Source organism: Triticum aestivum, chromosome 4A (genome assembly GCF_018294505.1).
Source record: "Triticum aestivum cultivar Chinese Spring chromosome 4A, IWGSC CS RefSeq v2.1, whole genome shotgun sequence".
Taxonomy (NCBI): domain Eukaryota; kingdom Viridiplantae; phylum Streptophyta; class Magnoliopsida; order Poales; family Poaceae; genus Triticum; species Triticum aestivum.
In genome coordinates, this window is record NC_057803.1 from 315,077,151 (window position 1) to 315,101,432 (window position 24,282).

Consider the following 24,282-nt stretch of genomic DNA (forward strand, 5'->3'; position numbering starts at 1 on the left):
GCGCCCTTCGTCTGGCCCCGCCGCCCCAGCCATCGCCGGCCCCAGGCGACGCCGGCCGCCGCCTCCACCACCTCCCGCCGCCTCCACCACCTCCCGCCGGCCGCTGCTTTCTTCTTCCCCGACGAGCAGCTACAGTGCGCGCCCGCCTCGGATTCCGCGCCAACCCTAGATCTGAGGAGGTTGATTTTTTTCACTAAGTCCCAGATATTTTTAGTCCATATGCTCCTGTTCGCGGCTCCGTAACTCTGCATCTGTAGCTCCGAATCATGCATATAGCATATCAAAATGTTCATCTCGGAGAGTACATCACTTCATTCCATTGCATCATTTTCATTTGAGTTCATCTTGATGCCCGAAATTCTATTAGAAGAGGGCTACTTGAGTTAGTTGTCAGATCTGTTACTTCGTTTAGCACTTTTGTCTTTTTTGCTATGATTATTGTGTGCATGATATGCCCGTGAGTTCTTCATATGTTTTGTTAAGGGTTTTGTCATCTTTCCGTAGGTGCAACCCATGTATTTTTAGGATGTGTGTGGTGACTTGTGCAAGCTTGCAAAATGGTGCACTTGCTAATTCTGTTTTCAGGGACTTAGTAATTTCACTAAGTCCTGGGATTGTTTATCTCACGATGCCATATGTTCATGTCGTTTCCTAGTGATCCGTGACTCTTTTGAGGATGATCAGTAAGGGAGTTTTGTTAATATTGTAGTGCTCTATCCATTCATCTCTTTGTTTGCAATTATGGAGCACCCTAGCTTGAGTCAATCGAGCTCTACTTTTGCTTCGTTGCGAATCTGGGCAGATCATCAACTTGTTTGCGATTTTGCCGATGTTATTGTAGTTGATCCGTGCATGCTATGCCATTGTTCTTGCCATGTCTAGCTTGCATTTTGTGCCTTCTTAAGGGATGTGTGCTTGTCTTGCCATGACTTGCACTGTGGTGAGTGCATCGAGCTCGTAAACATGCCTTCGTGAGTTATGTTTCAGCATGTCCCAGTTTTCACTAAGTCTGAAAACTGATTATGTTTTTGCTATGTTCGTGTGCTTGTTAGTATATTTTGTGATCCCTTTTGGCTCAAGGTCACTAAGGGACTTTTGTTAAGCTTGTTGAGTAGCTCCATGCCATGTCTTTCTTTGTCATGTTCAGGTCCTGTAGCATGTTGTTTTATTGCTCCGAAGAGGGCTATATGATCTGAAATTCCAGACAAGTGTTAATTTCACTAAGTCTGAGATCTGTTTACCATTTGCATTTTTGCCATGCTTGTTTGAACCTGTTAATGGATGAATTGGCCGTAGCCCAGTGCTAGACTTTTGTTAAGCATCTTGTGTGCATCCCTGCCATGTATTTTGTTGTCATATTTGGGTGCTGTAGCATGTTCATCTCGTTGCATTTAGATGCCTACTTGCTGTAAATCGTAGACTGGTGTCATTTTTGAAATGCTTGCCATTTCCAAACCGTAACTCCGATTCCGGCGTTCTTTATATCGTTTTCAAGCGATTTCATCTCATCTTTCCAGTGGCACCCTTGGAATTCCAATTTGAGGCCAGCTTCATGCATTTCCTGTCATATCTTGCATTTTGCATCCCGCATCGCATCCCGCATAGCATATCATCTTTGCATCGTGTTGTTTGAGTTTGCACGTGGTTGATTGTGTCCTTGTTGCTTGTTTGTCTTGTTTGGGTAGAGCCGGGAGACGAGTTCGCTAACAAGGAGCCTGTTGAGTTTGCTTTTGAGGATCCAGTCAACTCTGACAACTGTGCAGGCAAGATGATCCTACCCTCGAAATCACTACTATCTTTGCTATGCTAGTTGCTCGCTCTTTTGCTATGCCATTGCTACGATGCCTACCACTTGCTTGCAAGCCTCCCAAATTGCCATGACAAACCTCTAACCCACCTTTGTCCTAGCAAACCGTTGATTGGCTATGTTACCGCTTTGCTCAGCCCCTCTTATAGCGTTGCTAGTTGCAGGTGAAGATTGGAGGCCGTTCCTTGTTGGAACATTTATTTACTTGTTGGGGATATCATTATATTGCCATGTTATCTTAATGCATCTATATACTTGGTAAAGGGTGGAAGGATCGGCCTCTCGCGTAGTGTTTTGTTCCACTCTTGCCGCCCTAGTTTCCGTCATATCGGTGTTATGTTCCCGGTTTTTGCGTTCCTTACGCGGTTGGGTTATAATGGGAACCCCTTGATAGTTCGCCTTGATTAAAGCTTTTCCAGCAATGCCCAACATTGGTCTTACCATTCGCCACCTAGCCTTTTCTTTCCCTTGGGTTCTGCAGACTCAAGGGTCATCTTATTTTAACCCCCCCGGGCCAGTGCTCCTCTGAGTGTTGGTCCAACCGAGCGATGTCCGGGGCTACCAGGGGCAACTCTGGGCTGGCCTACCCGACGTCTTGCTCATCTGAGTGTACCCTGAGAAAGAGATATGTGCAGCTCCTATCGGGATTTGTCGGCACATTCGGGCGGTGTTGCTGGTCTTGTTTTAACCTGTCGAAGTGTCTTGAGTTACCGAGATACGGAGTCTGATCAGAATGTCTTGGGAGGAGGTCTATTCCTTCGTTGACCGTGAGAGCTTGTCATGGGCTAAGTTGGGACTCCCCTGCAGGGATTGAACTTTCGAAAGCCATGCCCGCGGTTATGGCAGATGGGAATTTGTTAATTCCGGTTGTAGACAACTTGAACCTTAATTTAATTAAAATGAATCAACTGAGTGTGTTACCGTGATGGCCTCTTCTCGGCGGAGTCCGGGAAGTGGACACGGTGTTGGAGTAATGTTTGCGCAGGTTGTTCTCTAGCTTCTCGCTCGTGCTTTGCCTCCTCTTCTCGCTCTCTTTTGCGGATAAGTTAGCCACCATATTTGCTAGTCGCTTGCTGCAGCTCCACTCATATTTTACCTTGCCTTACCTATAAGCTTGAATAGTCTTGATCGCGAGGGTGCGAGATTGCTGAGTCCCTGTGGCTCATAGATTACTATTACACCAGATGCAGGGCCTGATGATTCCACTCCAGGAGACGCGTATGAGCTAAAGTGGGAGTTCGACGAAGACTCTCAACGATACTATGTTTCCTTTCCCGATGATCAGTAGTGGTGCCCAGTTGGGGGTGATTGGGACCGTGTCGCATGTTGGGTTCTCTTTTATTTTGGCGCCGTAGTTGGGCCATGAGTGTTTGGATGATGTAATGTTATTTATGTACTTGATTGACGTGGCGAGTGTAAGCCAACTATGTTATCTCCCTTTTTATTATCATATTACATGGGATGTTGTGAAGATTGCCTAACTTGCGACACATGCCTTCAATGCGATTATGTCTCTAAGTCGTGCCTCGACACGTGGGAGCTATAGTCGCATCAAGGGTGTTACAGTTGACTGGTTCGGCTGCGGGGTGAGGCTGTCGTCGCTGCAGAATAACACTGGTTGTGGGTGAGTAGAGGGATGGCCTGGCCAGAGGTTGGAGTAGGGTGGGGCGATCAGGCCTACGCGACAGCAGAGTCAGCCACGGGAGGCAGGAGCAGGCAGCATGACCGGTGCTGGTTTGGGCGGCTGGAGCAAGAAGACCAGAGGTTGAAGAAGCACTACGGCCATTCGATGGACGTCATATGGTCACTGGAGCTAGAATCGTTCATATTGACTAAGTTGACAAAGCCCTCTGTCTGCGCCAACTTAGTAGGCCCACAAGTCAGCCTCCCACTATGGTGGGTCACAGCTAGCAGGGGGAGCATTCATTTTTTATGTGCGTAATAAGGAGGCACTTCCTTGCATGCGAAGATATAGCTTGTGGGTCCGAGCTGTCAGCGGGGGGGCATTTTTTTGTGAAATATAGAGGCCCTTCTGGTGGGTCCCAGCTGTCAGGTGGAGGAATCATTATTTTGCGCGTAATAAGGAGGCACTTCCTTGCTGCGGCCGTGGACCTAGCTGTCAGCCTCTCCACGTCCAGTCCTCTTCTGATGGATGTCGTTCGTTGACCACATTGACCACACCGTGCCAAGAGAACCAGGGCGGTGGACGATGGGAATGCCTAGGAAGGGAACGACACGAAGCTAGGGAAGACTCGACAGTTGTTTCCCACACTGAGGGAAGTACGAGGGTTTACTGGTTTGTCTGCCATCACTGGAGAATAACAGCGGGTCTGGGTGTGTAGAGGGACGGCCAGGCCAGCGATTGGAGTAGGGTAGGGTGGTGAGGCCTGCGCGGCAGCACAACCAGCCACAGGAGGAGGGAGCAGGCAGTCCCGCCGACGCTTGTTTGAGCGGCTAGAGCAGGAAGAGCAGAGATTGAAGAAGCACGATGGCTGTTGGATGGACATCCAATAGTCACTGCTCTCGTTTGTTGACTAAGTAGACACGGCGTTGCGTGTGCGTCAACCTTTTTTTAGGAAAGCGTACGCGTCAACCTATAGTAGGCGCACAAGTCAGCCTCAAATCTGTGGAAAACTACATACAACCCATCTACCATTATTTCTAATAATTTACAACCCATTTGCTAATTCTTAAGTTTTTTTGGAGCCCATATTCTTTTTGTTAGCACTAAAGCCCATATTGTGGCCACAGTTAAAATATTATACAAAAAATTGCATATTTCGGTGTGGTCCGAACTGTTTTTAATCCTGAAATTTTGAGTCACATTCAAACTAATTTTAAAAATAAATTTATATCAATATAAAACCCAATAAATTGTCCACGCATAAAAATCAATGGAATTTAAAATCTCAAAATGAAAATAAATAAATATGAAACTAATTGCCAGTTTGATGTGTTTTCAAAATGTACAACCCATTTCTCAATACTGATAGCCCATTTTCTGGACAAGCCGAATGAAGCTCTCTTCGTCTTGAAAGGTTTGCAGCCCAGTAGGGCTGACAAAGCAAGTAGGCCTCGGCCGAGTATTCTGCAAAAGCACAAAAAAACTGGGCTAGCCATTTTCAGAAAGAAAAAAAACTATGGGGCTGGTCTTGTGGTAAACATAAAAGAAAAGGCTGGCTAGACAGGCCAGAGTGCCCCACACAGCCTAGTTAACACCCTGCTTCTGTGTCAAAAACAAAAATAACTTGGCGAGCTGCTGGGTCCCTGGTGTCAGCCGCTCGTTGTGCAATTCTCTCGTTTATTGATTATGTTGACAATGGCATGGGACCCAGATGTCATAAATCCATTAGGAGGAACCATTTTTATGCTTGAAATAAGAAGGCACTTGCTTGCGTACTGCCATGATCTTGGTGGGTCCTTGCTGTCATCCTCTCCACGTAGAATCATCTCCCGATTGTGTACGCGTCAACCTAGTAGGCCCACTAGTCAGCCTCTAAACCCATGGCATACAAATACAACCGATTTTAAAAAATAACGGCCCATTCCATATGTTCAAGTGGAAAGTTCAACATTGAGAGCAAAGTAACAGGTCTGATCCAGATATGGAGTACTGAACTTCCACGTTGACAACCATCATAGCCAAGTTAACTAGATGATGCCGGCCGCCATCTGCGGTACATGCTAAACGCCGGCACCGATGTCCTCCGCCTCACCTCGGAATTGCCAGAGGTGCGATAGGGCGTGTTGCTACGCGCGTTGGCCCTTTCCATGCCAGTATGGTCCACCGAAACTTCGGCTTGTAAGTGGGAAAACCACTTGACGAGCTGGTAGTAAAATTCGGTGTCGCAAACGCGTGTGTGCCTGACATCCTCCAGGGCTATTTGTTTGGCGTCGACCTCCACGTAGTCAGCCCCATTGCGAGCGCTCTGCTCGCGACTCAGAGCGTCGGTGCGCTGCGGCTCCATGCCCCACTGGCGGCGCAAATCGACATTACGCTGCTACTCCGCCAAGCGGTCGCGCTCCAACAAGTCTTCATACTCTGCATTTCCATCTAAAGACCGATAGAATGCCTCCTCCCTCCATCTGCCTTCCGGTGAAAAACCGAACACTAGTTCTGGTGGTGACCGCCTCCGGCGTCGCCTATTGTGGACGAGTGGGGGCATGACAGACGTGGCGAGAGTGAGGATAAGTGGCAAGCGACGTCGAGACGGTGGGAAGTTATGAGGATATGGCAAGTTGGGTGATGGTGCCACCGGAGAACGCCGGGAACCAGTAATTATAGGCGGAAGGTAGGTGAACTAGCGTGTCGTGGGAAACGCAACGGTCATCGAGGTAATTGGAATTCAATGCATAAGCATGCATGGTTTAGTGCGCCAAATTGCCATGGAAAACTAGAAAAACTGAATGATTGTGCCGTCCCGTCAGTGATGCGCCCCGCCGTGCTAGGTCGCACATCGGCATGACGGTCAAACGAGTGCGCTCGGTTCATCCAGATGAGGTACGTGCATGATCCGCTGGTTATTAGCGTAGGGTCAAGTTGGTCGAATAGTGTATGTGTAGGATCGCAATAGCGGATGAATGTTCGCTGGGAGATAAGGCATTTGCGAACGTTTCTGCTGGCAGTTTCTTCAGATTCGCATGGCATTTTCTTTAGAACAACATGTCAGTTTCCTAAGAGGTAGGCATTTTTATTCAAAAAACTACCACTTCGGATGTTGCGTCGCAACTAAAACTACCAGGAGCGCAGTAGTAGGCTAGCTAGTGATCGATCAGTAACTTGTATACACTGAGCAAACAGAAATAAGGAACGGTTAGTAACTTGTAAACACTGAGAACACACAAATAAGGATCATGCTATGCACAGTAGTAAGAGCAGATCCGTTCGAAATGTTCACACAAGACTCATAGGCGTGGCATTGTAATATGATCACATTATTGGCCCAAATTCACAATGAAGTAGTATGATTCCCATACATAAGATCAACATGTTAATGCATGTCAATGATTCACAGATTATATACAAATATGTAGCTCCAAAAGAAAAGATCTAGAAAAAATATCTGTTCTTCCTACTAACATGGATGCTTCTCTGGGCCAACATTCAGTAAAGACTGAAAGACAAATTTGTTTGTGAAGTCTACAATTCCTCTTGCAAACTTAAGTGGTTTCACCAACAGCTGGAACCATGAGAATGAACCACACATGATGGAGGAACATCCACTACAATATGATTTGGTCTTTTCTCGATCACATGGCGAGACTATTTTTGGAATACAAACTTTAACTTAGGAAAAATGATGCCCATTGTATAATCAAATCAAAGCAATGAAGCACCTAGTGTTGGCTAATAAATAGTATAGTACTACTTTTGTGCAGTCCATGAAGTGACGATCCAATCTTTCTCTGTCTATTTTCAAATGGCACTACATGTAGTGACAATACTATGCTCTTGTGCAGTTCCACCAAAATTGCGGCCACTTTGTTTGTTTGCCAAATAGCAACGGGCAAACATCTGTCTGCACAAATATCAAGCAGCTAGTAAACATATACCCCACCTTGTATTTTTGATTTAAACACGTCTCTTCCGCTTAGCATCTGTCATGTTTTGAACTGGAAAATTTGATATTGTCATGTTTTGCCCCTCACAATTTCGTACTGAATTGCTTTGCTGGTATACAATAGAAATATAGTGCCTATTCTTCATCAGACCAAGGATATCCATGTTTGTAGTGATGGAAGAGGTGAAATCGATAGAACCGACATTGAGCATCCAACCATTGAATCATGTCCTGCACCTCCAATGTAGGTCCACCCTACCAATAAATTCACATGCAAACCACTAATATTACTATCTAATGACAGTACAAAAAGAGTAGCAAGATAGTAGCAAACCATGTACCTTCGTAATGAACAGCTCATAGTGCCACCAATTGGATATAAAGGTTTGGAAGAAAACATGCTCCTAATGTTGAACCACTTGGACTTTTTGTGCAGTTCCACTAACATCGAGCATCCCTGTTAGCATAGATATTGAAAGTGTGATTACTATAAAAGTGGTACTAGTTGAAGCATAGACTCAGAAATATAAGAATTCCAATTTCTTAATGGGAAAAGGTAGCAAGACTGTTTCTAACCACCTGTTTGAAGGAATAAATAAGTCAACAACGACTGATGTCAGGAAGGCATACATAGTATTTTCTTAAAAACTGAACCATTCCTGACCTTTCCTCTTCTTTTAAGCATGTTTTGTGCAGTTCAACTAAAATAAAAATGCCATCACCGCCTTGAAAATTCATTGACACTATACAAAAAGAAATGACTTACATTACATCATGATGTCAGGTATGTAATCGACAGGCATTAGAGACAAACATACATACCTCCTCCGATAACATAATGAACATTAATTTTAACAAAGGTGTGACTAGCTTTATCGAGATAATTTGAGTGAACTCTACACCCTCAGTTCCTTAATATAAGACGTTTTCGCAATTCAATTTAAAGTACCCAAACATCTAGTATTTAGAAAAACAGGTAGTAGTTTTCTTGAGCACATATCTAGGAAAGCTTGCCACACTTCATATATGTCCTTACGCTAATGCAACACCATTCGAATAGTACAAATATACACTAATCCAGTGGCTAGTGCAATAGTAGATTAGTTTTTTATTATGGGGTATAGTATAATGGTTTTACTGAACATATTTCCATAAGCTTGCACTGGCAGATTTTTATAAGCATTAACAATACAAAATGTAAAGGTAACAAGTTTCAACATTGGTATACTAGCTGTGCAACAACATTAAACCAAATACAAAAGTCTGAAGGTAACTAGCATAATTAACTAATGACAGTATAAAATTTTTGCAAACCATGTACCTTCAAGGTAAATATCATTTTGAACTTGAGGGGATATCAAATTGCTCTCCCAATCTTGATAATCGATCAAACATACAAACTTGATTGAACGAATCAAGAGAACATGCTGAGGAGGAGGTGCCCACTCTTGACCTTTCCTCTTGTCTTTGTAATTTTTTGTGCAGTTAAACCAAAATAAAATGACATCAACGCCTTGGCATTTTGGTGACACAGTACAAAAAAATTTGACTTATCTCACGAAAGTGAGATATGCAATCTATAAGCATTAACCGTGCAAAAATCTAAAGGTAGTAACAAGTTTCATCATTGGTATACTGGTTGTGCAACAACATTAGAATGCCTTAGCTGAAAAATATTTAATACATCCACAATTAACAGCTAACCCTGAAATAATCCGATGACATTAAATGGCATTGCTTAAATTTATCGGTGGCATTAGACTGAGTGCGACATTAGTTAAATGTGGCATCACTTTAGCAGTAGCATTGCTTGACTTTATCGCTGGAGTTACACTAACAGCAAAAAAAGTGGCAATAAGAGCATGGGAGGCCCATTCAAACAGTGGGCGCACCAGTACGATGTACCTCCACGGACACACAGAGTGGTGGGGGAGGTATGGTTGCCCAGAGCAACAAATATCCAGGTAGCATATGTGGATTACATCCCATTTTTGTTCTCTTTAGCCATCTTTTTCCTATGTGAGGACAAAAAACCGATCGACCTGATCATTCTCTATTGCGTTGTCATGCCTTTCTACCCTTTTTCAACCAAGAGACATGAGACTCGTTCCTTGGCTACTGCTTTTCCCCTTTTCAACCTAGATGCGGGTTCGATGCCTAGTCTCTTGGACAGTACTTTCTCCCTTCCTTTCCTTATTCAACCCAGACATGGATTAGTCTGCATGAAGTAGGGTTTCCATTAATAGTGCAAATTAAGGTTTTCATTTGCGTGACCAGCAGAGCAGAGGATAGCAAATTGGGAAGACGATGGAGTGGAAAAAGATCCACATGCAGCAACATGGCAGATGGGGCAATAGAACAAGGGTATTGTTCGAAAAGAGGTAGCATAACCGAGGGTCGGCGGGAAGTGGCTTCGCTCGTGGTTGTCGTCCTTCGCACACACTACAACAACGAGCTTGGGGACGGAGGCCATCCCGCACGGGCGCTAGGTCTGAGAGGACAACCTTGTCGTCAGTGCGTGACCTCACTCGCCGACAACGAGTGCGTCTATGCTGCACGACCGTTTCTTGCCCGGCAGATCTATGACCACCGGTGAGGAGGGAGAGAGAGGCCGTCTTTTTTAGATCTAGAGAGAGGGTGATAGTGTGAGAAGCAAGTGGGCATCCCTTAGCAAGCAAGCGCCAAAGCTCCATCCTATATATCTTTTTTCATACTAGTACTAGAGGTGGAGTAGTGGTAGGGTAGTTTATATTTTCTCTGCATACAGTGCTGGTTAGTTGTGCTTCAAAACTGAATGACACACCATTAAAAAAGTAAAGTCGAGAAATAATGTGGCACCTCGGGTCAACGCGGCCGGATCGCATTTTGCACGAGAAATGACACACCATGTTTTGTTGACATGTGGTCCCGTTCCAACATGTCAGTGAGACGACGGCGAGTCCTTTTGTACAATTTCCGAACAGACGTCTATGTAGGCCGGGGCGCCTCTTCGTGTACCGTGGCAACCGTCCACCGCCTCTTCGCCTTTCCCTCTCGATTTGGAACTGCTGTCGCATGCTCTTCCTCCCTCCTTCATTTTCCTTCACCCTTTCTTCTACCATCATTCGATCATCTTCTCCATGAAGGGAACATGCCGGAAACGACCCTTTTATTCTTTCCCCAATCTGAAAGATAACGTGGTGGAGGAACTCATTGATCGGTGCGACGTCATCACCTCGGCTAGCATGGTAGGTTCGTTCAAGACCATTCTCAACTCAACATCATTATAAAGAACCCAAGGGACCATGAGTGGTTTGATCTCTCCTATCTTCTTCGCCATGACCCTGCTCACTGGCGCGCGGATGACGGAAACCTTGCCTTGTGCAAGTTGATGCCGCTTGATAATGATACGTGTGATGTTGAGATGCCATCGCTTAAGGATAAGGCTTGGGCAGGCGCAAATGGAGATTGGTTTCTTTATATTGGGCACAACTACGAGTGGGAACTTGTGAATGTGCACACTCATCACCGGGTTCCACTTCGAAAAATCTCAGAGTGCCCAGAGGTTGAGCACACAGATGGTCTACGTACGTTTAAGTACGGTCATGGTGACTGTCGTCTACACAAGATAGCAATTTGTCGAGTTCCCAATCGCTCTTGGGATTATACGAACTATCAAGTTGTTGCTATCTTCAACAAGCTTGTTGCCGTCCTTCATACGTTGACTTGATGGATATTGCTCAAAAATCAGTTTCTATACATGGATGTGTACTGTGATGCAATTCAATACAAGGGTCTTGTGTTTGCTGCCACCACTCGTGGCACTGTTTTTGCATGGAATCCTGATGCTTTCGGTATGCTTGTCTTCCACCGTAATTATAATTGTTTCATCCACATGCAAGCGGGTTAGCTAGTTTCCCTTTACTAATTAACCTTCTTGTGTTTCCAAGGTCCTGTGAACATTCCACCACCTATACTTGAATTTTTTTATAACCAAGGTGGAGATGACGATGGTGATGATGACGAGCATGAGGACGAGCAGGACCTATATACTCAGTGGCGCCTGGCAACCTATTCCGATGGATCACCTATTCTTGTCTGTATACAGGGCGCTGCTGATGTTACCAAGGAAGCAGGTGTTGCCTCCCATGGTCGCACTATCCGGACCTATTCCAACATCCATTGCATGGTATTCGGGATGGATACTAGTGTGCTACCACCAACACCCTCTCCCTGGTTCAGTATTGATTGTCTTGGAGAAAACTTTCTCTTTCTTGGACAAAACTATCCAATGATTGTGAAAGGAGATCCAGCTGCTGTTGACACAACGTTACTACCATTTATGAGAAGCAACTGTATCTATACCTCGGACATTGCTATGGTTCCCTACCATGGCTATCACAATATGCGTCCTGATATACGCTGCTTCAGCCTGGATGATCAGTCCTGCGTTGGTCTCGAGATTGACAATAGCTGGCCCTTCCCAGAGGATCACTTCCGGTTCAAAGCAAGCGTTTCCAATGCCGAGGATTGGTTGAGGTGAAGTTCATTTCATCGCTTTGTTATTTGTTGTGTGAGAAAAACTTTAGTATTTATAATGTTTGGTCGTTGTAGTTGTGGGTTAATGACCTGTTGTATGTAATGCTAAATGATATGCCTGTGATAAATTTACTAAATTTATGAATGGCTTTCGAGTCTCTTCTCAGAGTGGGTGCTGCGACGAGGCGATTTTTTCCCAAATACATAATTGTACGTGCATTGCAACAGGTTATCGAATGAGTCCAATCAACAATAGTACTACTATTTGTAATACTAGCTTCACAAGCTTCGGGCGTCGGCGGGTGTTTTTACTGTAGCTGTAAATCCCATCATCCTAGGTCCTCAGATGAGTCCAATCAACCATAGAAATTTCATTCTGATGTTTGGGTTCAAACTTTCAGAACTGCTGCACTATCTCTATGTCTACGTATACGTAATACAACAATTTTTAAACTTGAGACCAGCCATCCACCCACACAAAGAACACTTTTTCACCTAGCACAGACTCCAGGAAATTTGGCCACAGTGTGAGGTGGGCCATATGTTAATGTGTTCGCTATACGTAACCAGCACCTCGAATCCTCGATATATAGTAGGGTGGCATGGGCCAGAACAAGCATTTGCATCCATGAGTACGACACACGCCACCAGCACGACTTCCGTCTGACACCATATTTCTTGGAGTCTATGCTACAACTATCTCTTCAACCTCCTTGTTTCTCTAACTCAGCCATCGTGCGACAGTTTCCTCAACTGTGGTCCCACTTGTAAGGCCAACTCCAGCGCACGACCACAAATGGACGTCTGTTTTGCCTGGATTCTGTCTGTTTAGGTAGGGCAATGTGGTCATGTCCGAGCCATTTCTCGGATGCGGTGGTCGTGCATCCAACGCACGAAGGCATCCCGGCCGCATCCCGTCCGCGTACATTTATTGGTCATCAAGACCTATAGGGATATATCGAGACGCTTAATAGGACTTTCCCAAAGCACATACCTTGACAAGATTTTGAAGAAGTTCAAAATGGATTAGTCGAAGAAAGTGTTCTTGCCTGTGTTGCAAGGTGTGAAGTTGAGTAAGACTCAAAGCCCGAGCACAGCAGAAGATAGAGAGAGAATGAAAGCCATTCCCTATGCCTCGGCCATAGGTTCTGTAAAGTATGCCACGCTGTGTACCAGACCTATTGTATACCTTGCCATGAGTTTGGCAAGGGAGTACAATAGTAATCTAGGAGTGGATCACTGGACAGCGGTCAAAATTATCCTTAGAGTACTAAGGAAATATTTCTTGGTTATGGAGGTGATAAAGAGTTCGTCGTAAAGAGTTACGTCAATGCAAGCTTTGACACCTATCTGGATAACTCTGAGTCTCGATATGGATACATATTGAAAGTGGGAGCATTTAGCTAGAGTATCTCCGTATAGATCATTGTAGACATAGAAATTTGCAAAATACATACGGATCTGAATGTGGCAGACCCGTTGACTAAACCTCTCTCACAAGCAAAACATGATCACACCTTAGTACTCTTTGGGTGTTAATCACATGGCAATGTGAACTAGATTACTGACTCTAGTAAACCCTTTGGGTGTTGGTCACATGGCGATGTGAACTATGGGTGTTGATCACATGGTGATGTGAACTATTGGTGTTAAATCACATGGCGATGTGAACTAGATTATTGACTCTAGTGCAAGTGGGAGACTGAAGGAAATATACCCTAGAGGCAATAATAAAGTTGTTATTTTATATTTCCATATATCATGATAAATGTTTATTATTCATGCTAGAATTGTATTAACCGGAAACTTAATACGTGTGTGGATACAGACAAAACACAGTGTCCCTAGTAAGCCTCTACTAGACTAGCTCTTTAATCAAAGATGGTTAAATTTCCTAAACATAGACATGTGTTGTCATTTGATGAATGGGATCACATCATTAGGAGAATGATGTGATGGACAAGACCCATCCGTTAGCTTAGCATGTTGGTCGTGAAGTTTTATTGCTATTGCTTTCTTCATGACTTATACATATTCCTTTGACTATGAGATTATGCAACTCCCGGATACCGGAGGAATACCTTGTGTGCTATCAAATGTCACAACATAACTGGGTGATTATAAGGATGCTCTACAGGTATCTCCGAAGGTGTTTGTTGGGTTGGCATAGATCGAGATTAGGATTTGTCACTCTGAGTATCAAAGAGGTATCTCTGGGCCCTCTTGGTAATGCACATCATGATAAGCATTGCAAGCAATGTGACTAATGAGTTAGTTGCAGGATGATGCATTACAAAACGAGTAAAGAGACTTGCCGGTAACGAGATTGAACTAGGTATGAAGATACCGACGATCGAATCTCGGGCAAGTAACATACCGATGACAAAGAGAATAACGTATGTTGTCAATATGGTTTGACCGATAAAGATATTCGTAGAATATGTAGGAACCAATATGAGCATCTAGGTTCCGCTATTGGTTATTGACCGGAGAGGTGTCTCGGTCATGTCTACATAGTTCTTGAACCCGTAGGGTCCACATGCTTAATGTTTGATGATGATTTGTATTGTATGAGTTATGTGATTTGGTGACCAAATGTTGTTCGGAGTCCCGGATGAGATCACGGACATGATAAGGAGTCTAGAAATGGTCGAGAGGTAAATATTCATATATAGGATGATAGTATTTGGACACCGAAAATGTTTTGGGGCTACCGGGTACATATAGGGGTCACCGGAAGGGGTTCCGGGCTACCCTCGGCAAACTATATGGCCCTATTGGGCCAAGAGGGGAAACACAACAGTCAGGATGGGCTGCTGCACCCCCTTGCTGGCCGAATAGGAAAGGGAAAGGAAGGGAAAGAGAGAAGAAAGGGGGAAGAGAGAAGGAAGGGGAGGCAATTCGGCCTCCCCCTTCCTTCCCTCCTCTCTCCCCTTTATCTCCGGAGAAGATGATAAGGGGGGGGGGAATTGGACTAGGCCCCCAAGTAGGATTCCTCCTACTTGGGGTGCCCCATGGCTATCCCCCTCCCCCACCTATATATATGTGGGGAGGGGGTGCCTACAATAAACAACAAACATTGTTAGCCATGTGCGGCGCCCCCCTCCACAGTTTACGCCTCCGGTCATATTAACGTATTGCTTAGGCGAAGCCCTGCGCGGATCACTTCACCATCACCGTCACCATGCTATCATGCTGACAAAACTCTCCCTCCACACTTTGCTAGATCAAGAGTTCAAGGGACGTCATCAAGCTGAACGTGTGCAGAACTCGGAGGTGTCATACGTTCGGTACTTGATCGGTTGGAACGAGAAGAAGTTCGACTACATCAACCGTGTTGTCAAATGCTTCCGCTTTCGGTCTATGACGGTACATGGACACACTCTCCCCCTCTCATTACTATGCATCTCCTAGATAGATCTTGCGTGAGTGTAGGAAATTTTTGAAATTGCATGCTACGTTTCCCAACACTAGCCGTGTTCGACATAATTTTCGTGCGTTTCAATGAGTATCTCTATTATTTTCTTATAGAGAATGAGTAAGATGCCCGTGCATTGCACAAAATACCAAGATTGGGGGTGGACGGCGCCGGCAGCAGCCATCACACCACATTGTTCCATGGCCTTCTAGATGTGGTGGGGAGGAGATAAGGATGATTGTCAGAGACAATGAGTTGTTTGTAAATAGGGAACAAGTGCGGGCTTCTTTTTGCAAAATTGCAGAAGTTTGCTTTGTATGCATCAGATATAGATCCGACGGCTATTGGTGAAATATGGCAGGCACACCATCATCACCAACTCAGGACCTCTTTGATTCGTAGGATTTTGAAAATGTGCGAATAGGACACGGCAATATTACAAGTTTCAAACTGATATTACAAATGTTAGGAGTAATGTTGCACCTACGAAGCGGGAATTATTAGGAAGTTTACGTAAGCACTTTCGTTACTTTAGGTGGATGCAGCATTATCGTACAAACAAAATCCACTACCCTGACAAGTCACTAATGGGCAAGTAAATTTTTGAGTCTCTAGCGACTTGATGTTTCAAAAACAAATTCAGCTTCTTCGGAGACTTTATCATTTAGGCTTAGACGCTTGCGGTGATCAGCACGCCATTCATTGTTGCGCCATAGGATGCCAAACCTCATTACCGTGATCACACTTGCCTCCAGAACTAAGAACCTAGCCAATTTAATCTCAGATGTGCTGCCTCGGTAGTCGATCAAATCAATTTATGTAAAATGGAGATCAAGGCATTCGATTAGATTGTTATAGTGCAACACATTTTTCACTTTCGGGTCTTTTTTTATCTGCAAAAGAAGAGAACATATTAGCGCAGTTGGCTGTATAAGACTGCCATGTTATCAAGAGGTACCAATATCATTCGCTAATAGATAGGGTTGGCCGGCTAGTGATATTTTTTCACTCTCTCTCTCTCTCTCTCTCTCTCTCTCTCTCTCTCTCTCTCTCTTTCCTCTCATTTACCTAGGAGCACATGAAGAGCTTGGGCATTTGTTGCCTTCCACTATTTGGCCGATGCCATATTTCTCAAAGTATTGCACATAATATGCATCGATGTCAAATCAAAAGATTTTGGCACCGCTCTAGCGATGTGAGAGAGTTGGCACCGCGGTGCACACAGACCCACATGTATAAACAAATCAATCAAACCAACTACACCAGCCTCTCACTCTACCAAACAAGTGTGTTTATTGCCTCAGTGCTCTCCCTCTCCCACACAAGTGTTTTCTCATTGCGTGAGTTAATTTGGCACCGGAGCAAAGTAGGTGATCCATATTGGGGCACCAGGTGAGCAATGGAGGGGCATCGATGCCAAATGCATCACAAGTGAATTTGGCACGTGTTTTGGCCTACATAGTGGAGGGCCGTTATAGCCCCCTTTTGTACTACCTCGTATTTAGTGTAAAATTTTGACCATAGATTTACCTAAGAAAATGCCAATGCATGTCACCAAAAATTATACCATTTGAAATTATGTTCAAATACGAATCCAACGGTATAATTTTTAGTGACATGCATTAACAGTTTGTCAGTTAAATCTATGGTCAAATTTTGATACTACAAAATAGGAAGAGTAAACAAGGACGGAGGTAGTACTTGCCCTTAGGGTAACCGTAGAGTTACTAGTCTAAGTTACTTGCCACTATGACTAGCCTAGGCTACTAGTAGTACAACAAAAAAATGATGCAGGTGATCACGTAAGAAAAAATACTAAAAACATTTCTTTCGGTGCAATGCGTACATGCAATTTTGAACACTACACTTGTCATCATAATTTGGGAAAATTACAAAAAATTGAGCTACGTTGTGATTACTATTTACTAATAGGAAAGAAGTTTCACCTCGATGAGTATCTTCTTGGTGCATGGAAAGCATGTAAGGAATCCAACAACTTGATCCAGATTGGGGCCGATAGATTTTATTGCCAAGATCTACATTGTGCGCACAGACTGGGTCAAGCTTGTGGGAATCATTTTTTGGATGACAGTCGTAAATACATCAAGAAGAAATTTAAAAATGTGAATTTCAAGAAGACGAAGAAGAAGATGAGTGTTGCACCTAAATGATTACGGATCCAATAAAGAGTTTGGAGAATTTGGCAGACGAGTACACTAATGCTGTCAATTTCGGCTCGTTAATGACCCTGATTTTTGCTGGACCTTCTAGATCAGATACAAGCAATCTCCCAAGGAAAGGCACATTCTCAATGACCATAACGTGGAACAGCTGGAGTGATCTATTCCCAATTGATGTCTTCTTGCGGGGCTAGCAAGACACATAAATCCATCCGAGATTCATCGAGGCGATGTGAAGGCTAATGAACCCGCGGATCTGCCGAAGACTTAGGTAATCAAGCACGGTACAGGTGCGGAGCAGGTGCTCCATAGCCTTCTTCGAGATGATAACGTCTTAGAGATCGAGCTGCTTGAGTTGAGGGAGAATAAGGGCGGGCATGGTATTTATCTGTAAAAAATAGTAGGAGCTGAAGCTGGCGTGGTGCAACATTGGCATGAGGCGGAGATCGGCAGATAGTGACATCATCCAGTTTCCAACATGAGCTCCTCGAGCTGATCTAGAGCGGGGGATATGGACCACTCATCGAACTTGGCTTGGACCTTGCAGTTGGTGCTGAACATGGGGATGTCAAGGCGTCTGGTTGGCCCAGGGTGCGATGAAAGGATCTTGGAGACTGCAACCATGCGTTTGCAATCCCCATCGCAGAGGCAGCTGTCGATGGTGGGGTTGAGGGGGACGCGACGCTAGAGGGGGCACCACCGCTGGGAGAGCAGGGTGGTCCGCACGGCAGATTTGGTGGGGAGGAGGCCGATGATGACGAGCAACATGTCATCGGGAAGGCTGCTGATGAAGTCGAGGCTCGCCGGATGCGGTTTTGGCTCGAGCCACCTCCGCTTGTTGGCTGGCTCGCCGTCCATCTCAGCTAGCGGCGATGCCGGTGTACACGTGTGCTATTGTGTACTGTGTGCTGGGTGTGCGTGAGTGCATCCTTCCGTGCGTGCCGCCGCATAGTGGTGAAGTGTGCGCGAGTGCGTCCTTCACGCGGAGGAAGTGTGCCCTCAATTTACTAGCGTGCGGGGTGCTACCCCGAGTGGTTTCAACTTTTTTTCACCGCGTGTCAGATGGGCCTCTAGTTTACTTATTTTCACCCACTGCCACATGGGCCAGCAGATGAAAAAGAGAACACGAGCTGGCAAGGTAGCATGTGGACTAGTTGACCAGTCAACTAAACAATATACGAAGCTATGCGCTGACACAATGACCGTATAATCCCTCGGTATAGAGAGTTTGAGTGAGAGGGGAGGCCCGTGAGAGATATTAGAGAGAGAGAAAGAGCTAATGTCGGTGTACAAAAAGAGGGGTACACTTTTTGTACCCCTATAACTGTGCACGGGCAGTCTGAGCCACGGGCACCACCACACTGAGCAAGGCAAGGGAGGTGAGCCAAGGTAAGGCCGAAGCTCAGGAGAAGCAGAACGACGCCATGACCAAGACCACAAAGAGCAAAGGGGACAAAGCGGACTCCCCCCCGGCAAGATCCTTGCCGGGAGGCGGTTTTAGCAAACCCGGCAAGACCCTTGCCGTGGCAGCTCGCCCCACACCTACGGAGTGAGTCACCCTTGAGTCCACTGCCCCCATGGGGCAAGGATTCGGGAGACATCCTCGTGGTGGCATGCAGATCTTTGTGAAGACATTCGAGATCAAATACACCCTTCAGAAGATGATGATCCTTGGCGGGATCCCAGCCAAGGAGGACCACAAGGCCCCCGGCAAGAGCCTTGCCGGGGATGACAACAAGCGCCACGACAAGACCCTTGCCGGGGCCCCGTCAAGGCCCTTGCCAAAAACACCCATTGGGACACCATCAGGCCCACACCAGTCAAACCTCCACCGCCGTTCGCATGCAGCTGCCGACCCAACCAGCTGGGCAGGCACCTGCGTGGCGGCATGCAGATCTTCATGGAGACCCACCACTGCGCCACCTCAGCTGCCTGCCTGCCTACATGGCACCGCGGGCGCCGCTGGCCAGGGCGCGTGTCGACGCGAGAGGGAGCAGCGACGGACGAGACAGGGCTCTCCCCCGTCCCCGATAAAGCAAGGACACCTGGGCAAGACGCATTAAATGCGCCTTGTCATGTAATGCGAGGGATAACCTCACATCACTGTACCCTTTTTCCACCTCCTGTGTGCCACTGTGGCAACCCCTTTCCTATAAAAGGAGGCCCGAGGCGACCAGGAGGGGGATTCGGCTTTTTGGAGCTCCTCACGCCCCATAGCTAGCTCAAGAACACAGATATACAAGCCACCAAAGCAGGAGTAGGGTTTTACGCATCCCCGCGGCCCGAACCTGGATAAACGAACCGTGTGCTATCTATTTGATCCGCTCTTCTCACGACCCCGCGCCCCGCAACCGTAGTAGGGATTCTTGTGATCCCATAGGTGTCGTTCCCACCGACATCTGTGGCGCGCCAGGTAGGGGGCGCAGTTGTGAGAATCGGCTCTAGCAATCAGCTCAGCACTCCTTCACTTTCGTGGCTCTTGGAGAAGGACGGAGGCAAGAAGATCAGCGCTCGAGTGACTACAAACAGAAGCTAAGTTGCACTGAACCCTTATTTGTGCTACCCTTCTTATTTGAGGTTATTCCCCACGGAGATATTTGCTTTGTATGAGAAACCTACACGCCAGGGGGCTCTACCACGATCGGCAACGCCCTTGCCCTGTTTCAAGTCTGCTCAACAGCTCAAGCGGCTGCGTCGAGAATGGCAGAGTAGCCTTCCGCGATCAGCAACGCCCCCGATTCTGACTCGAGTCAAGCTCGACAATTCGAGCGGCCGCGTTCAGAACGGAAAGGTGGCTCGTCCGGCAGCACGCGTACCCGGCTGGCCATGGGGATCCGTCCCAAAAACGCTGCTAGGGGCTTCCGTGCCGGCAAGCCTTCCCGATCGGCGTAGGGCGCGCATACAAAGAGGAATTGAACGGGGAAATAACATGCATGAAACTTAAGAGTACTTCAAAGTTATATTACATCACATCATAGCTGCGGTTCTAACTAAAGATAAAATTTGTCTTGGTCGGGAACCCACAGCGGCGAAGAAGAACGGGATGCCTAATCCCGGCGCTGGCCTTCCACCCTCTTGATTTCGTCGATGCAGTCGGTGATGGGCTTGATGTGCTCCTTGAGCACCGTGAGGTCAGCACCATCCGGCAAGCTCTTCATCGCAGCCGCGAAGTCAAGATCTGGATTCCAGTACACCGTCTTGGTGAGGACCTTGGTCACGACCCTCCGACAAAGTCGCCGGGCCTCCTCGGCCAGCGTAGCCATCCTGTTGGAGTGAAGATACGCCAAGGCTCCGAGGACGCCCTCGAAGAACAAGGTCAACTTGGTGTTGACGGTCCCGCTGCGCTCAGGGGCGTACCTCACATGTGGCATCCCCATGGTGGCCAACTGTGAGGTGACCCTGCCGGCGACCTCCTCCAGGCGGCTGATCCATCTGTTCTCGCCCGCCACATAATCCTGGTGGGAGGCGGCCTCGTTCGCCCGCAGCTGCTTCTCCTCCTCCAGGCTCCTGGTCAAGGTCTCCTCCCGAGCCCTGCTCTCCGACAGCATCTTCTCAAGATCCTCCAGCTTCAGCTTGAGGTCTCTGATGGAGTTTTGCGCTTCGGAGAGCTCCCCAGCCCTGCTAATGACCGCTCCTTGCGCCTCCACCAAGGCGCTGTTGAGCGTGCTCTTCTCGCTGGACAGCTTGAGGGCCTGCTCCTTCAGCTCGTCCTGCGCCACCTCCAACTCCCTTACCTTGCCAGCATGGGCCAGAGCCTGGGCATCGAGTGCCTCCTTGTGCCTCTGCTCCAGCTCGCGAGTCTGCCGCGTGACAAGGGCCTCGAGCTCCTCATCCTTGCCATGGAGCGCTGCGGCAAGCTTCGCCTCACGCGCGGTGAGGTCCTCTTCCTGGGAATCCAAGGTGGCTTGATGCTGGTTCCGGGTGGCCTCGGTCGCGGCAGCCAAGTTCGCCGCCTTTTCCTGGGCCTTCTCGATGTCGGCCATGTTCATGGTGAGCTCCACGTCGCGCTCGGCCAATTTCTCCTGAAAGGCCCTCTGCTCCTCGCGAGCCTGGTGGAACCAGGTCTGCGTCTCGACAACGCGCGCCTTGAAGTCCACCTCCGTGTTGTCCACCGTTGCCATCCTGGACTTGACCTTGTCCAGGCGAGCACGGTAGAGCACTTGGAGCTTCCGGAAATTGGCCCCCATGGCACGGAAAAGCTGCTCTTCTGGAGAACCGTCGCCACCAACGCCTGGCTCATCAACCACCTCGAGCCCGGTGGCGGCAAGCACCTCGCCGTCGAAAACTTCCCCTTCGGCAGGCCCCCGGCTTGACGCCCCTGGGAGGTGGACAAAGAGATCGTCGCCCACCTTCAGATATCTGCCAGGGTCCGAGGTTGAGGAGGAGGGAGGCTGGTCACCCACCACCTCTTCCTTGGCGGAGGCCTTGCCGGCCTCACCGGCAGGTCCACTGCTGGCGCCCTCGGCAGAAGCCTCGCCGGTCGCCTTCGCGGCCCCCGCCGCGGTGTCCTCGGCAGCATCCTTGGCGGCCTCCTCAGCAATGTTCCCAGCAACGGTATCCATGTCCTCCGTACCTGTTGAAGGACAGCCTGGGCAGCAACGGGAGCAATGAAGCCAAGAAAAGAATAAGGAAAAACAGAGACGAAGGACAGGCGACTTACCAGTACCAAGCTGTGAAGCAGAAGTCCCCTCTCCGCCAACATTTGGCGCCGTGGCAGAGCCACCAGCACCCAAGTTCCCCTCTTCCTCCATGGGGGTGGGCACCATGCCTGATGCCCTTGCCAGGGACGCCCCCCACGGCGGCATAGTCGATGGGGGTGGTGTGTTAGGAGTAGCCCTCTATGGCTCATGCTGCTGCCGCTCCCCTCTTGCAAACCCGACAAGGTCAGCATCATAGCATTGAGCACCTACCACATGTAGAGTAAGAAGAGGGTGACGAACTTACGCTGGGGGCTGCGCCAGGGGCTACTGTCCGGGCTGCTCAGCACCACCAGTGGTGTCGTTGAAGCCCCAGCCGGGGGCTGGCTGCTCGCCGAGGTCCTCGCCCTCTTCACCCTCTAGGCCAACGTCTCTGTCTCCCTACGGAAGCAAAAATGGATCAAGACAAGCGACCCAATTTAAGGAAATGGAAATGACAGTGTCACATCCCTAGCTTCTGGTTTGCTCTGAGCTAGCTAGTCATGTGTTGCATCATGTTTAAATTTTGCCTAAAATTGAAATGGGGATGTTCAAACCCTAGCATTAAATCAACTCAACTAGGGTGAATTAAAATCTTTTCAATAAACCCAAAAGGTTCCTAAGAAAAGTTCATGATTTCTGGTTGAGGTGGAAACCTCTGCCAAAAATGATGAATATATTCTTAGGTCATTTTTGGATTTTTGAATTAAATCATATTGCATTTGACTTTGGGCATTTAAATACTATAAATAATTTAAATGTTCAAATAAATGTTGAAAATTGTTAAGGGTCACTGAAATAATTCAGAAAGCACCCATAATTGTTTCCAGGATTTTATTAAATGATTTGGTATTTTAAATCAAATCAAAAACAAAATAACAGAAATAGAAAAGAAATAAAAGAGAGAGAGAGAAGGAAGTTACCTGGCACCCACTTACCTGGCCCAGCACGGCCCAGCCCATCTCCACTTCCCCCCCTGTCGTCTTCCTCTGCCAGTAGGCAGAGGCGAGGCGTGGCGCGCGCCCGAGAGGCCTCGGCCACCTCCTGCTTCCCCCTGGCCACCTCCTGCTTCCTCCTCGACGCCCGGAGACGCCACGCACCTCCCTGCCTCTCTCCCTCACTCTCCCGCGTCCTCATCCTCTCCCCGGAACACTCTCCCCCTCCTCTGTTCTCCTCACCCGAACGGAGCCGCCGCCACCGACGAGAGCCACCGTGGCTACCGGCCACCCCACGGCTCACCGACGCCCCAGGAAGCTCCGCCGGTCCTCCCTCTTCCTCCTCACCAAGACGGAAGGCGCCGGAAGCCCTGGATGGGGCCAGCTTCGCCGTTCCCCTCCTCGGCCACCGCGGATCGTCGCCGTCAAATCCGTCCCCGTCCGGCCTCCCTCAAGCTCGCCGTCCACCTCTACAGGGTCTACGTGAGCTCTCCGTCCGTTTTCCCCTCTCTGTTTCGTCGTTCGCGCGCCGTAGCTAGGTTATCCACCAAGGCCGAAACCCCATCGCCGCCGGCCATGGCGCCGCCGTGGCCAGGGCCACCGCAGCCCGCGCCTGAGCACGTCACCGTGCTCGGTGAACCCCCAGGAGCACGTAGCCCTCCTCGTTTTCTCCTCTAGTGCACCATAGCTTCGCCACCGTTCGCGCCCGAACTCCGGCCACCGCGGAAGTGCTCGCCGCCGTCGTCTCCGGCCACCCCACGGCCCCTCGTGCAGCCAGCTAGGTGCGGCCGTGTACGGGCTACCTTCTGGTGGCCTTCGCGCGTCGAGCCGCCGCCCGTAGCGCAACCCCGGTGAACATCCGCCGCGTTTCGTGTCACCGCCGGCCGAACTCCGGTGACCAGTGACGTGGCGCTGTCATTAGCCACTAATGACGCACTAACCAACCCCCTAGGCCACTGACAGTGGGCCCTACCCCTGGTCAAACCCCAGTCAGCGCTGGGTTTGACCGGGATTAGCTCCTGTGTCACTGACGTGTGGCCCCCACACGTCAGGTTTGACCTGGGGCGCCCAGTTGACCCTGCTGACGTCACCATGACGTGGTGCTGACGCCATAATTCATTTCTGGATTTATATTATTCAGGAAATTCCAGAAAATGCCTAAAACTTCTAAAAATCATAGAAATTTA